Here is a 12,298-nt window from a genome sequence, read left to right on the forward strand (position 1 = left end):
TACCTACTGCAGCCCTCATCACTCCACATACAACACCTGTTCACTCCCCCTATTTGAGATACCTACTGCAGCCCTCATCCTCCACATACAACACCTGTTCACTCCCCCTATCTGAGATACCTACTGCAAAGCCCTCATCCTCCACATACAACACCTGTTCACTCCCCCTATCTGAGATACCTACTGCAGCTCTCATCCTCCACATACAACACCTGTTCACTTCCCCTATCTGAGATACCTACTGCAGCCCTTATCCTCCACATACAACACCTGTTCACTCCCCCTATCTGAGAAACCTACTGCAGCCCTCATCCTCCACATACAACACCTGTTCACTCCCCTATCTGAGATACCTACTGCAGCTCTCATCCTCCACATACAACACCTGTTCACTCCCCTATCTGAGATACCTACTGCAGCCTCATCCTCCACATACAACACCCCTTCTGCCAGTCACATTCTGTTAAAGGTCCCCAAAGCACAAACATCCCTGGGTCGGCTCCTCTTTTCAGTTCGCTGGAGCTACCGACTGGAACCAGCTGCAACAAACACTCAAACTAAAAGTTTTATCTCAATCTCTTCATTCAAAGACTCGATCACTCTTCATGACAGTTGTGGCTGCTTTGCATGATGTATTGTTGTCTCTACCTTCTTGACCTTTGTGCTGTTGTCTGTGCCCATTAATGTTTTGTACCTGATTTGTGCTTCTACCATGTTGTGCTGCTGGCATGTTGTGTTGTCATGTGTTGCTGCCATGCTATGTTGCCGTCTTTAGGTCTCTCTTTATGTGTGTGTTGTGTTGTCTCTCTTGTTGTGATGTGTGTTTTGTCCTATATTTTTATTTTATTGATTTGTATTTTTAATCCTAGCCCCCCACAGGAGGCCTTTTGCATTTCGGTAGACCTTCATTGTAAATAAGAATTTGTTCTTAACTAACATGTCAATTAAATAAGGTTAAATAAAAAACATATATTAAAAAAATGAAGGCCCTAACAGTTCGTGTGCACCGTTTCTCATGTTGAGTTTGCCCCACCAAGATTTACGTGCTAAAATCGCCACTTTATGTAGACACTGTGAGATTAGCTGCAAAGCAAATTCTTCTCAGGCAGTTTAATAGACAGCGACTGGGGTCTACAAGCTTTTAACTCACGCATGCGCATGAAAGAAAGTCTCTTTCTCGGTGGACACAATGGCGGACGCAGAGTAAGTGATTTCTGCTCTGCAAAATCTATGTCCATCTACTAATTTCACAAATATCAACGTTATTTGACATTTAGTCAGTTTTCGTCAACTATAGAACATATTTGTCGTGTCGGTAGTGTGGAGTGGCGTTTTTTACTTTACGATATTTTTGTTGATTTTGTTGACTCGAGGACTGGATGCGGTCAAAACATGCCCGTCTTGCGAATCGATTTGCACATGTTTTTACTTATATGCGATGCGTGTCTCGTAGTATTACTTGCATATTGCCAATGGGTACATAGTATTATTTTCTGAGTATTTCGCTGTTTGAGCTCCACAATATCACAAAGTAGACTTTCGTCTGTCATCGCCCGTCGAAACTAACCGGCCAGTTTCGCAACAATGTTTGGTCCGTTAAATTACTATTCCTCAGTCAGTCACTTCCATCCATGTTAAACTATTTTCTCCTTACTCTAAACAAAGTGTCGCGTCTGTTGCAGAAAGAAGGTTCCGGCGGTCCCTGAGAGCCTTTTGAAAAGGCGGAAGGCCTTCGCCACCATGAAGACCATGCGCATCAAGAAGATGCTTGCCGAAAAAAAAGTAAGTTTGAACTAACCAAAGTACTAACCTAACTAGCAGGCTTCCATATGTAATTTTACAATGCATATAATCTCCCCTTAAGTGCGGTTAGAACTGTGGTTGTGGGTGGGGGGTGTAATATCTACCCGCTGTCATTTAAACCGTATAACTACAACGTGGTTAATGATGCTCAACTTTTTTCCCCATCTTATCGACTCTGGTGAAACCAGTCTGAAAAATAAGCCAATTTGTCTGAAACCACGTAGAAATGTCTAAATAATCATTGCCGGCTATAACGTTGAAACTGCATCGTTGGTTTTACGGCTTGTAAATAAACATTACACTGTAAGGTCTCACTCCACCTGTTGTATTCGATGCACTGACAAATAAAATGTATTTGATCAGTTTTAAACATTGCATCCTTATGTACAGTGGTGGGTGAATGCCATACAACCAGCTGCTAAAAAACATGTTTTTGTTCATACTGAAGTTAACTAGAGGTGTTACCCAGCTGTGATGTTCTGCTCTGAATCATAGTTGATGCTTTGTATCCCCAGACTCGTAAGGTGACAGGAAACTGATCTACAAGAGGGCTGAGAAGTACCACAAGGAGTACAGGGAGATGTACCGTGAGATCCGTATGGGAGGACTGCCCGCAAGGTCGGGAACTACGTCCCAGCTGAGCCCAAGCTGGCCTTCGTCATCAGGATCAGGGTATGTTTCTGTGGATTAGACTGCTAAATGTGTATTTTATCCCTGTTTTGTCAGATTTCCATGTCCCGTAAACCGTTACTCAGGTGCTGGGTAAAACATGGATGTATTCAAGTCGTTACCTGGACATTGATTTGATTTGTTACTTGGTATAGCTGGTGACCATGTCTTCTTCCTGTCATTCAGTTCTACACAACGTGGTTAATGATGCTCAACTTTTTCCCCATCTTATCGACTCTGGTGAAACCAGTCTGAAAAATAAGCCAATTTGTCTGAAACCACATTGAATGTAAAACTAAAAGCCAACTGGAACATTAAGACAAGTGATGTTGTGCTGAACATAACTAACACCTTCTGCCCCCCCACCCCTCCTTTTTTTAGTATCAACGGTGTCAGCCCCAAGGTGCGCAAGGTCCTCCAACTCATGCGTCTCGTCAGATCTTCAAGCGGAGTCTTCGTCCAAACTGAACAGGCTTCCATCAACATGTTGAGGATCGCATGAGCCCTACATCGCTTGGGGTAAGACTGACATCACTACTACGGTGTATTCACCAGGAAGCCAGCGATCGATGCTAGGGAAGACCGCCTGAATTGGCCAACAAGAAATGCTGGTTTTCATTAGGAGAACTTTTCATGTTGCAAACAGGTTTTGCACGAATGAATACACCCCCTGCTTTGATGTGGACAGCCCTGTTGAATTGGACAGTTGTGGTTTTGTGTTGCTTTACCTGATTTAAGGTAGTGTACAACCTGAATTCTGCTGCGGTGATTGTCTGGTATTTTTACAACGTAGTTAATGATGCTCAACTTTTTTCCCCATCTTATCGACTCTGGTGAATCCAGTCTGAAAAAATTAAGCCAATTTGTCTGAAACCACATGATATTACTAAAGACGTGCCCGGTATGATATGAACCAAATGCATTGTTTTGTGGTTGGGTGCAGTAATTTCTCCGCTGTTTGGTTGCGACTACGCTACCTGCATTGCTGTTCCACAGATAGTATTTTCCTGCTCTTGTTTACAGTAGGTACCCCAGATAGTATTTTCCTGCTCTTGTTTCGTAGGTACCCCAACCTGAAGTCTGTTCGAGAGCTGATCTACAAGCGTGGCCATGGCAGGATGACCAAGCAGGCGCCGCCGCCCTCTGGACAACGCCCTGATCGAGAAGGCCCTGGGTACGCATTTACTTATATGGGACTGAATCGCTTCATAATGTTGGGAGGTCAAAGCCTTTTCACATCTTAACATAGACTAGATGGTTAAAGACTATCCCTTTTTTGATGGGACAAATTTCCATGTCCCGTACACCGTTACTCGGGTGCTGGGTAAAACATGGATGTATTCAGAGTCGGGCGGCAGCGTGGCCTAGTGGTTAGAGCGTTGGACTAGTAACCGGAAGGTTGCAAGTTCAAACCCCTGAGCTGACAAAGGTACAAATCTGTTGTTCTGCCCCTGAACAGGCAGTTAACCCACTGTTCCCAGGCAGTCATTGTAAATAAGAATTTGTTCTTAGCTGACTTGCCTGGTTAAATAAAGGTAAAATAAAAAAGTTACCTGGACTTTGATGTGTATTTACTTGGTATAGCTGGTGACGATGTCTTCTTCCTGTCGTTCAAACGTCACAATGTGGTTAATGATGCTCAACTTTTTTCCCCATCTTATCGACTCTGGTGAAACCAGTCTGAAAAAATAAGCCAATTTGTCTGAAACCACATTGAAAAACCGACTGCCGATCTGAAATGGCAGAATAGGTGACTGCATTTCGTGATTTAGGACATGGATTTCCCATTACTGTACACAAACCGTTAGCCGTACCCTTTTCTCTACAACAGCAATAGCATCTGCTCAATTCACTACCTTTGGAAAGTATTCAGACCTCTTGGCATTTTGTTTACTTTACAGCCTTTATTCTAAAACTCTGTCCTCGTCCCTCAGGTAAATACAGCATCATCTGCGTGGAGGACCTGATCCATGAGATCTACACAGTCGGGAAGAACTTCAAGCCTGCCAACAGCTTCCTGTGGCCCTTCAAACTCTCCACACCCCGCGGCATGAACAAGAAGACGACTCACTTTGTGGAGGAGGCGACGCTGGAAACAGGGAGGACCAGATCAACAGACTGGTCAGGAGGATGAACTAGAGGTGACTCGTGATTTTTCTAAGGCAGTGTTTCCAACACTCGGTCCTCGGGGGAACCCAGCCCCCATAGTGCTACACAGCTGATTCAAATAATCAAGCTTTGTATTGTCGGGAGCTAACACCAAAAATGTTCACGTTAGGAGTCCCAGGGACTGAGTTTGGGGAGACGCCAGGGACAGGGGGTAGAGTTCAGGTGAGATGGGAAACCTGTAGGTTTGTATCCCCAAGTGATCCCCTATTCCTTATGTAATTGCACTAGTTCAGCCCATAAATAGTTCACTATGTGGGAATTCAGGTGCCATTTGGGACTTCTTTGGGTGTGTGTGTCAGAGTAGGTGCTGATCTATGACCTGTTGTCCCTTTTACATGACGACCTGGTATTCCATCAATTCTTTCCACAAATATATTGGATTGGGAGGCTGTGGGTTGGATTGGGAGGCTGTGGGTTGGATGGAGTTTCCATTTCTTTTGACGGCCATTTTTCCTTTCAGTGAGGGAAGTGTACGGGCACTTTGGGACGAAGGAAAGATTATTGGGGCTGATGGCCGACGGTGTGCTGTCAAAGTTGGTGACCACTGCCTTACCGGGGTTTATGCCGGTGTTGTGATCGAGAACAAAACCATCTGAACATTGTTTTATGGGTATCTTTTTTCAAAGTCCCTAAGTGTCCAGTTTCTGTTTTTACAAAATGTGGTTAATGATGCTGAACTTTTTTTTCCCCATCTTATCGACTCTGGTGAAACCAGTCTGAAAAAATTAAGCCAATTTGTCTGAAACCACATTGAACTACTGGCACTTCGAGATGTTCTCCCATCCAGTTACTGAAAATAAATTAATTTTTTGGGTGACAACAATGGATCTCAAACTAAACATTGGAAATGTGTTCGCTGTAAGTAAAAGTGTTTTCTGATATTCAAATTTCTTGTCTTCCAGGTTTTTTCCCCCAAAGGATGCTGTTGTCTGTACAATAAATATCAAAAGGAACTTATTGGTGTTGTCTCATAACTCTGGTGTCTATAATCTGTTTTGTGTCGTATGTTGAACCTTCCCAAGTGGTTTCCTACATAAAAACACTGGACTCTACAGCAGTGCTTTCAAGCTTGTTGCTGGAGAGCTGTGTGGTTTTTACTCCATCCCCATTTGTACCTAACCTGAACCTGTAGGGCGCTAGGAACAAGCTTTGGAGAGCTTTGCTTCTGGTCCACACTATTTTGTCACATCAGTAATGACTTGAGTCACATCTTTTGAGGCATTTTTAACAAATAAATGTTGTAGCTTCTATACAAGCACTTCATTAACTAAGCAATGCTGTCACAAACTTGGTCACATATCACTTTATATTACATGAACTTGTTTGGTTAGGCGAGTTGTATGTTACTATGTAAATAATTTGGGCTGGGGCATGGTGATTGGGGCGACAGCATTGGGCCAGTAACCAAAAAGTTGCTAGTTCAAATCCTTGAGCTGACGATGTAGAAATCTGTCGTTCTGCACCTGAACAAGGCAGTTAACTCACTGTTCTAGGCCAAATCATTGAAAATAAGGATTTGTTCTTAACTGTCTTGCCGAGTTAAATAAAGGTTAAATTAAATGTCAGGCCCGCCATCCACAGCCCGTAGCCATGGAAACCACATGATTCAATACGCCACGTAGCCTCTAGTGGGCTTTCTCAAGCTCTCGGCTGCTTAGTTTTTAATTCGTCTTTTTTGTTAACATGACTAATTATTTGAATTAGTTATGAGTTTGGAATATCGGTGCGTCGTATTAGCGTGATGCACCCCACAGCCAGCCCGAAGGTGATAACACTAGCGGCTTCTCTCGGCACCGCCGAGGACTTGACGCAGTTGGGCCAAGGCCGCTATGGACCGCTCTCCGGACGTCATTGTCCGGGGTTACAAATACCAGGAGGAAGGCTGGCCGGAGTCAAGCCGATTCATGTCCGCCATTAAGGAGAAAATGCCCTCTGAGCGGTAGTAGGAATGCTTGTTTTTTACAGAACGCATTAAATCTGTTTTCTGGTTTTGGGTACCGTGAAAAACGTCTGATTTGTATGTCTAAAGTGGATGCAAGTAAGAAGTATACAAGTGGTTAGGCGTTTAAAGCAAATATTTCTTAAAGACTATACAAGTAGTCAATTTCTTCAATCCTGACATTGTCTAAATGCTGTTCATGATCCGTGTGCAGTTTACATTAATAATCATCAAATTCCTTTTTGTAACGCATGTGTCGGAAGCAATTTATGATAATCTGCGGAGTTCAAGTCGACTACAAAACCCACATGCAAAGCGTCGCTGAAAAGTTACAATAGTCGATATCCAGAACGAGAAGTAGTTTTTAATGCAGTTTGTTTCGGGGATTATTTTACAACTAGCTATCGATGTAAACGTTGCATTCTCCACATATTGATCCTGGTAGAAATCGCGTTTCTAGCGCAAAACTGGAGTCGGGTTGCTGTGGCAACGCGCAGTGGCCTCGTTGACCTGCCGGCAGGAGACTAGGAAGACCGCTTTGCGCGATGGGAGTTGTAGTCAAAAAATAAGGATATTAATCTGACAGCGCACTTTGAAAGTTTTATTTTTATTTGAAGAATAATACTTTGTCGTGAGGATATAAACATGTGTATGTTCTGAACAACTATGCCTATACCGTTTGTGCTGGCTCATTTGGCAATCTGGAGTGCAGGTAATTATTTTAAAAGCATTTATGGCATGTGTTATCCGTATTGTCAACAGGGGGAACCTTGCTCATGATCAAGTTTCGGGTCACATTTCATGCGTTGTGCAGTGAGTCTGCACAACGCATCACCGGGAGCAAAACCTGCCCTCCAGGACACCCTACACCACCCGATGTTACAGGAGGCCATAAAGATCATCAGGACATCAGCCACCGAGCCACTGCCCCTGTTTCACCGCTATCATCCAGAAGCGAGGTCAGTACCCAGGTGCATCAAAGCTGGGACCGAGAGACTGAAAAACAGCTTCTATCTCAAGGCCATCAGACTGACCAAACAGCCACCACTAACATTGAGTGGCTGCTGCCAATACTGACACTGACACTGACTCAACTCCAGCCACTTTAATAATGGGAATTGATGGGAAATAATGTAAATATATCACTAGCAACTTTAAACAATGCTACCTTATATAATGTTACTTACCCTACATTATTCATCTCATATGTATTAATATATACTGTACTCTACATCATCGACTGCATCCTTATGTAATACATGTATCACTAGCCACTTTAACTATGCCACTTTGTTTACTTTGTCTACATACTCATCTCATATGTATATACTGTACTCGATACCATCTACTGTGCTGCTCTGTACCATCACTCATTCATATATCTTTATGTACATATTCTTTTATCCCTTACACTGTCTATAAGACAGTAGTTTTGGAATTATTAGTTAGATTACTTGTTGGTTATCACTGCATTGTCGGAACTAGAAGCACAAGCATTTCGCTACACTCGCATTAACATCTGCTAACCATGTGAATGTGATAAATAAAATTTGATTTGATTTGAACTATAGGGTGGCACATCCCTTTAAGGGCAATGCATGCTGGTTTGTTTTGAGCCCTCTAACTGGTGTACTTTCTGACTGTCCATTATACATATGTCCAGAGCCAGGTTATATCACTTCGTCCCAAATGTCCCCCTTTCCCAGTGTGGTGCCAATAGAGAGCATGCCACCCTGCATACCACTGCTGGCTTGCTTCTGAAGCTAGGCAGGGTCGGTCCTGGTCAGTCCCTGGATGGGAGACCAGATGCTGCTAGAAGTGGTGTTGGAGGGCCAGTAGGAGCACTCTTTCCTTTGGTCTAAAAAAACTATCCCAATGCCCCAGAGCAGTGATTGGCGACACTGCCCTGTGTAGGGTGCAGTCTTTCGGATGGGACGTTAAACGGGTGTCCAGACTCTGAGGTCATTAAAGATCTCATGGCACTTATTGTAAGAGTAGGGGTGATAACCCGGTGTCCTGCTAAATTCAAATCTGGCCCTCAAACCATCATGGTCACTTAATAATCCCCAGTTTACAATTGTTTCATTCGTCTCCTCTCCCCTGTAACTATTCCCCAGGTCGTTGCTGTAAATGAGAATGTCTTCTCAGTCAATTTACCTGGTAAAATAACGGATAAATAAAATAAATAGGCTTCTGATGATAGGTTTCCCTGTATATCACTCATGAACAGGATCTTGTTGCCCCTTGGAGTCTCCTGTAGAGCGCTGACCTCATTTCATTAGCCAGCAGCTAGATAGCCAGCCCATTACACACCGGTAATGTTCCACGATGAGACTGGGTACACGGCACTTTAATGCTTGGCCTCAGCTGACTGAGCCGTGCATCTTGGAATGTTCGGCCACCAGACAAAAAGCAAGTTTAGCCTTAAAAAAACAAATAGAAAGACACATCACAGCGCCTCCTCTTAAAATCAAACTGTACTCTATATATAAGAATATGATTGTGTATATATGAATAGTGTGTAAATAGTATTTTTGTCGTCTTTCCAGTAACGCGTATTATTTTTTATTTTATTAATGTAATTAATGTTCTTGCCTACAAGTTCTCATTTACAACTGCGACCTGGAAAAGATAAAGCAAAGCAGTGCGACAGAAACAACAGTTACACATGGAATAAACAAACTGAAGTCTCCAGCTTCAGTGATTTTTTTGCAATTCGTTCCAGTCATTGGCAGCAGAGAACTGGAAGGAAAGGCGGCCAAAGGAGGAATTGGCTTTGGGGATGACCAGTGAGATATACCTGCTGGAATGTGTGCTACGGGTGGGTGTTGTTATCGTGACCAGTGAACTGAGAAGGCGGAGCATTACATAGAATAGACTTATAGATGACCTGAGCCAGTGTGTCTGACGGCCTAACATGTAGCGAGGGCCAGCCGACTAGAGCATACAGGTTGCAGTGGTGGGTGGTATAAGGTGCTTTAGTAACAAAACGGATGGCACTGTGATAGCACTGTGATAGACTACATCCAATTTGCTGAGTAGAGTATTGGAAGCTATTTTTGTAGATGACATCGTGAGGATCGATAGGATAGTCAGTTTTACTAGGTAAGTTTGGTGGGGTGAATGAAGGATGCTTTGTTGGGCAATAGAAAGCCGATTTCTAGATTTGATTTTCGATTGGAGATGTTTGATATGAGTCTGGAAGGAGAGTTTACAGTCTAGCCAGACACCTAGGTACTTACAGATGTCCACATTTCAAGGTCGGAACCATCCAGGGTGGTGACGCTAGTTTGATATGATGGTTACACCAGGAAGAGTAGCTGCTGCATGTACAGTATCTAATCCTATTAGATTAAACACCTGTAGTGTGACTGATTCTACTTCCTTCACATCTTGAGAATCTGAATAACACAACATGCTTTTATTTGATTTTCAAATTCTAGACTCCAGGGACCGAAAGGATTCCACCTGGAATGTAGAGGGTAAGTAACGCGTGCTTTAAGAATGTCTACTTCCCTATATGGCACCCTATTCCTATCAGTAGTGCACTACTTTAGACCAGAGCCCTATGGAACCCTATTCCCTATATAGTGTACTCACTTTAGACCAGAGCCCTATGAACCCTTATTCCTTTATAGTGCTACTTTAGACCAGAGCCTATGGAACCCTATTCCCTATATGGCACTACTTTGACCAGAACCTATGGCACCCTATTCCCTATATAGTGCACTACTTTTTGATGGGTCCTGGTCGAAAGTTTACAGCAATTCCACATGCACCAAGTACAGTAAAAATGCCTTTCTTGTAAAATCAACCAACAAATGCAATAGTCAGTAAGCTCAGCAAAAAAAAGAAACGCCCATTTTCAGGACCCTGTCTTTTAAAGATAATTTGTAAAATCAAAACAACTTCTGGATCTATTTGAGGATTTTAAATACTGCCTATGTGATAATGAGCCATAAACAATTAATGAACATGCACCATGGGCCAGTGCAGTAAAGACACGAACAGCTTACAGACAGTGAAACGTAAAAAACTTAGCACACTAAAGAAGCCTTTCTGACTCTGGAAAACACCAAAGAAAGATGCAGGGTCCCTGCTCATCTGCGTGAACGTGTCTTAGACATGCTGCAAGAAGGCAGGGACTGCAGATGTGGCGGGAGGTGACCAGTTACACTGTCCGTGCTGTGGACGCCTAAGACAGCTACAGGGAGACAGGACGGACAGCGGTCGTCCTGCGCAGTGGCAGACCACGTGTAACAACACCTGCACAGGATCGGTACATCCCAACATCACACCTGCGGGACAGGTACAGGATGGCAACAACAACTGCCCGAGTTACACCAGGAACGTACAATCCCTCCATCAGTGCTCAGACTGTCCGCAATAGGCCTAGAGAAGCTGGACTGAGGGCTTGTAGGCCTGTTGTAAGGCAGGTCCTCACCAGACAACACTGGCAACAACGTCGCCTATGGGCAAAAACCCACCGTCCCTGGACCAGACAGGACTGGCAAAAATGCTCTTCACTGACGAGTCGCGGTTTTGTTTCAGGGGTGATGGTCGGATTCGTGTTTATCGTCATGTTCTGGGGCGGTGTGTCACAGCATCATCGGACTGAGCTTGTCATTGCAGGCAATATCAACGCTGTGCGTTACAGGGAAGACATCCTCCTCCCTCATGTGTTATCCTTCCTGCAGGCTCATCCTGACATCACCCTCCAGCATGACAATGCCAACAGCCATACTGGTCGTTCTGTGTGTGATTTCCTTAAGAGACAGGAATGTGGTGTTCTGCAGCCACCGAAGACGGATCTCACGTGCTCCCATTGAGCACGTCAGGACTATTGGATCGGAGTGTCTGGGAATGTGGATACATCTCACAGCAGAACTAGCAAGTCTAATTTTGATCCATGAGGAGGAGATGCTGCAGTATAATACAGCTGGTGGCCTGCAGATAAACTATTGCACTTTGATTTTGAACCCCCTTTGATTCAGGGACACATTGTTTAATTTCTGTGGTCACTATCTGAACTGGTTCAGTTTACCATAATTCAGTTGTTGAATCTTTGTTCAACTAAATATTACATGTTAAGTTTGCTGAAAATAAATGCAGTTGACAGTAGGAGACATTTCTTTTTGCTGAGGTTGTACTAGAAGATGATGGGGAGATATTTAAATTCACATTTCAGTAAGTATACTATATACAGGAAATATTTAAAGTCAGTTCAATGCCATGTTTACATGTGCAGGGATACTGGAGTGATGGAGGTGAACATGTATAGGGGGAAGGAGACAGGGATACTGGAGTGATGGGGAGTGAATGAGGGGGAAGGAGACAGGAGATACTGGAGTGATGGAGGTACAGTGTGTATAATTGATGGGGTGATGTGTGTATAGTGATGGAGTAGATGTGTATAGATGGAGATTGCAGTAATATGTAGTAGTGGTGATGGAGGTAGATGTATAGGGAGTGATGGAGGTAGATATGTATAGGGAGTGGGGACAGGTAGATATGTATAGGAAATTGATGGAGGTAGATATGGGATACTGGAGTGATGGAGGTAGATATGTATAGTGATGGAGTGATGGGTAGAGTGATGGAGGTAGGGGGAGTGATGGAGGTAGATGTGCTATAGTGATGGAGGTAGATGTATAGTGATGGAGATAGATGTATAGTGATGGAGGTAGATGTGTATAGTGATGGAGGTAGATGTGTATA

General features: G+C 43.6%; 3 non-coding genes and 2 pseudogenes across 3 annotated transcripts; all 5 read left to right on the plus strand.

Annotated features, from left to right (window-relative positions):
• Nucleotides 1–1,131: 1,131 nt before the first annotated feature.
• On the plus strand, nucleotides 1,132–5,916 carry LOC135572158 (large ribosomal subunit protein uL30-like; annotated as a pseudogene).
• LOC115125213 (small nucleolar SNORD12/SNORD106) lies at nucleotides 1,935–2,026 on the plus strand. The gene has a single exon (XR_003862919.1). It is a non-coding gene; the product is annotated as a small nucleolar SNORD12/SNORD106 (small nucleolar RNA).
• On the plus strand, nucleotides 2,667–2,757 carry LOC135572293 (small nucleolar SNORD12/SNORD106). The gene has a single exon (XR_010464197.1). It is a non-coding gene; the product is annotated as a small nucleolar SNORD12/SNORD106 (small nucleolar RNA).
• On the plus strand, nucleotides 4,095–4,187 carry LOC135572290 (small nucleolar SNORD12/SNORD106). Its single transcript, XR_010464193.1, has one exon. It is a non-coding gene; the product is annotated as a small nucleolar SNORD12/SNORD106 (small nucleolar RNA).
• On the plus strand, nucleotides 5,298–5,393 carry LOC115125209 (small nucleolar SNORD12/SNORD106; annotated as a pseudogene).
• Nucleotides 5,917–12,298: the final 6,382 nt, after the last annotated feature.

The sequence above is a fragment of the Oncorhynchus nerka genome, linkage group LG6 (genome assembly GCF_034236695.1).
Source record: "Oncorhynchus nerka isolate Pitt River linkage group LG6, Oner_Uvic_2.0, whole genome shotgun sequence".
NCBI classification, from domain to species: domain Eukaryota; kingdom Metazoa; phylum Chordata; class Actinopteri; order Salmoniformes; family Salmonidae; genus Oncorhynchus; species Oncorhynchus nerka.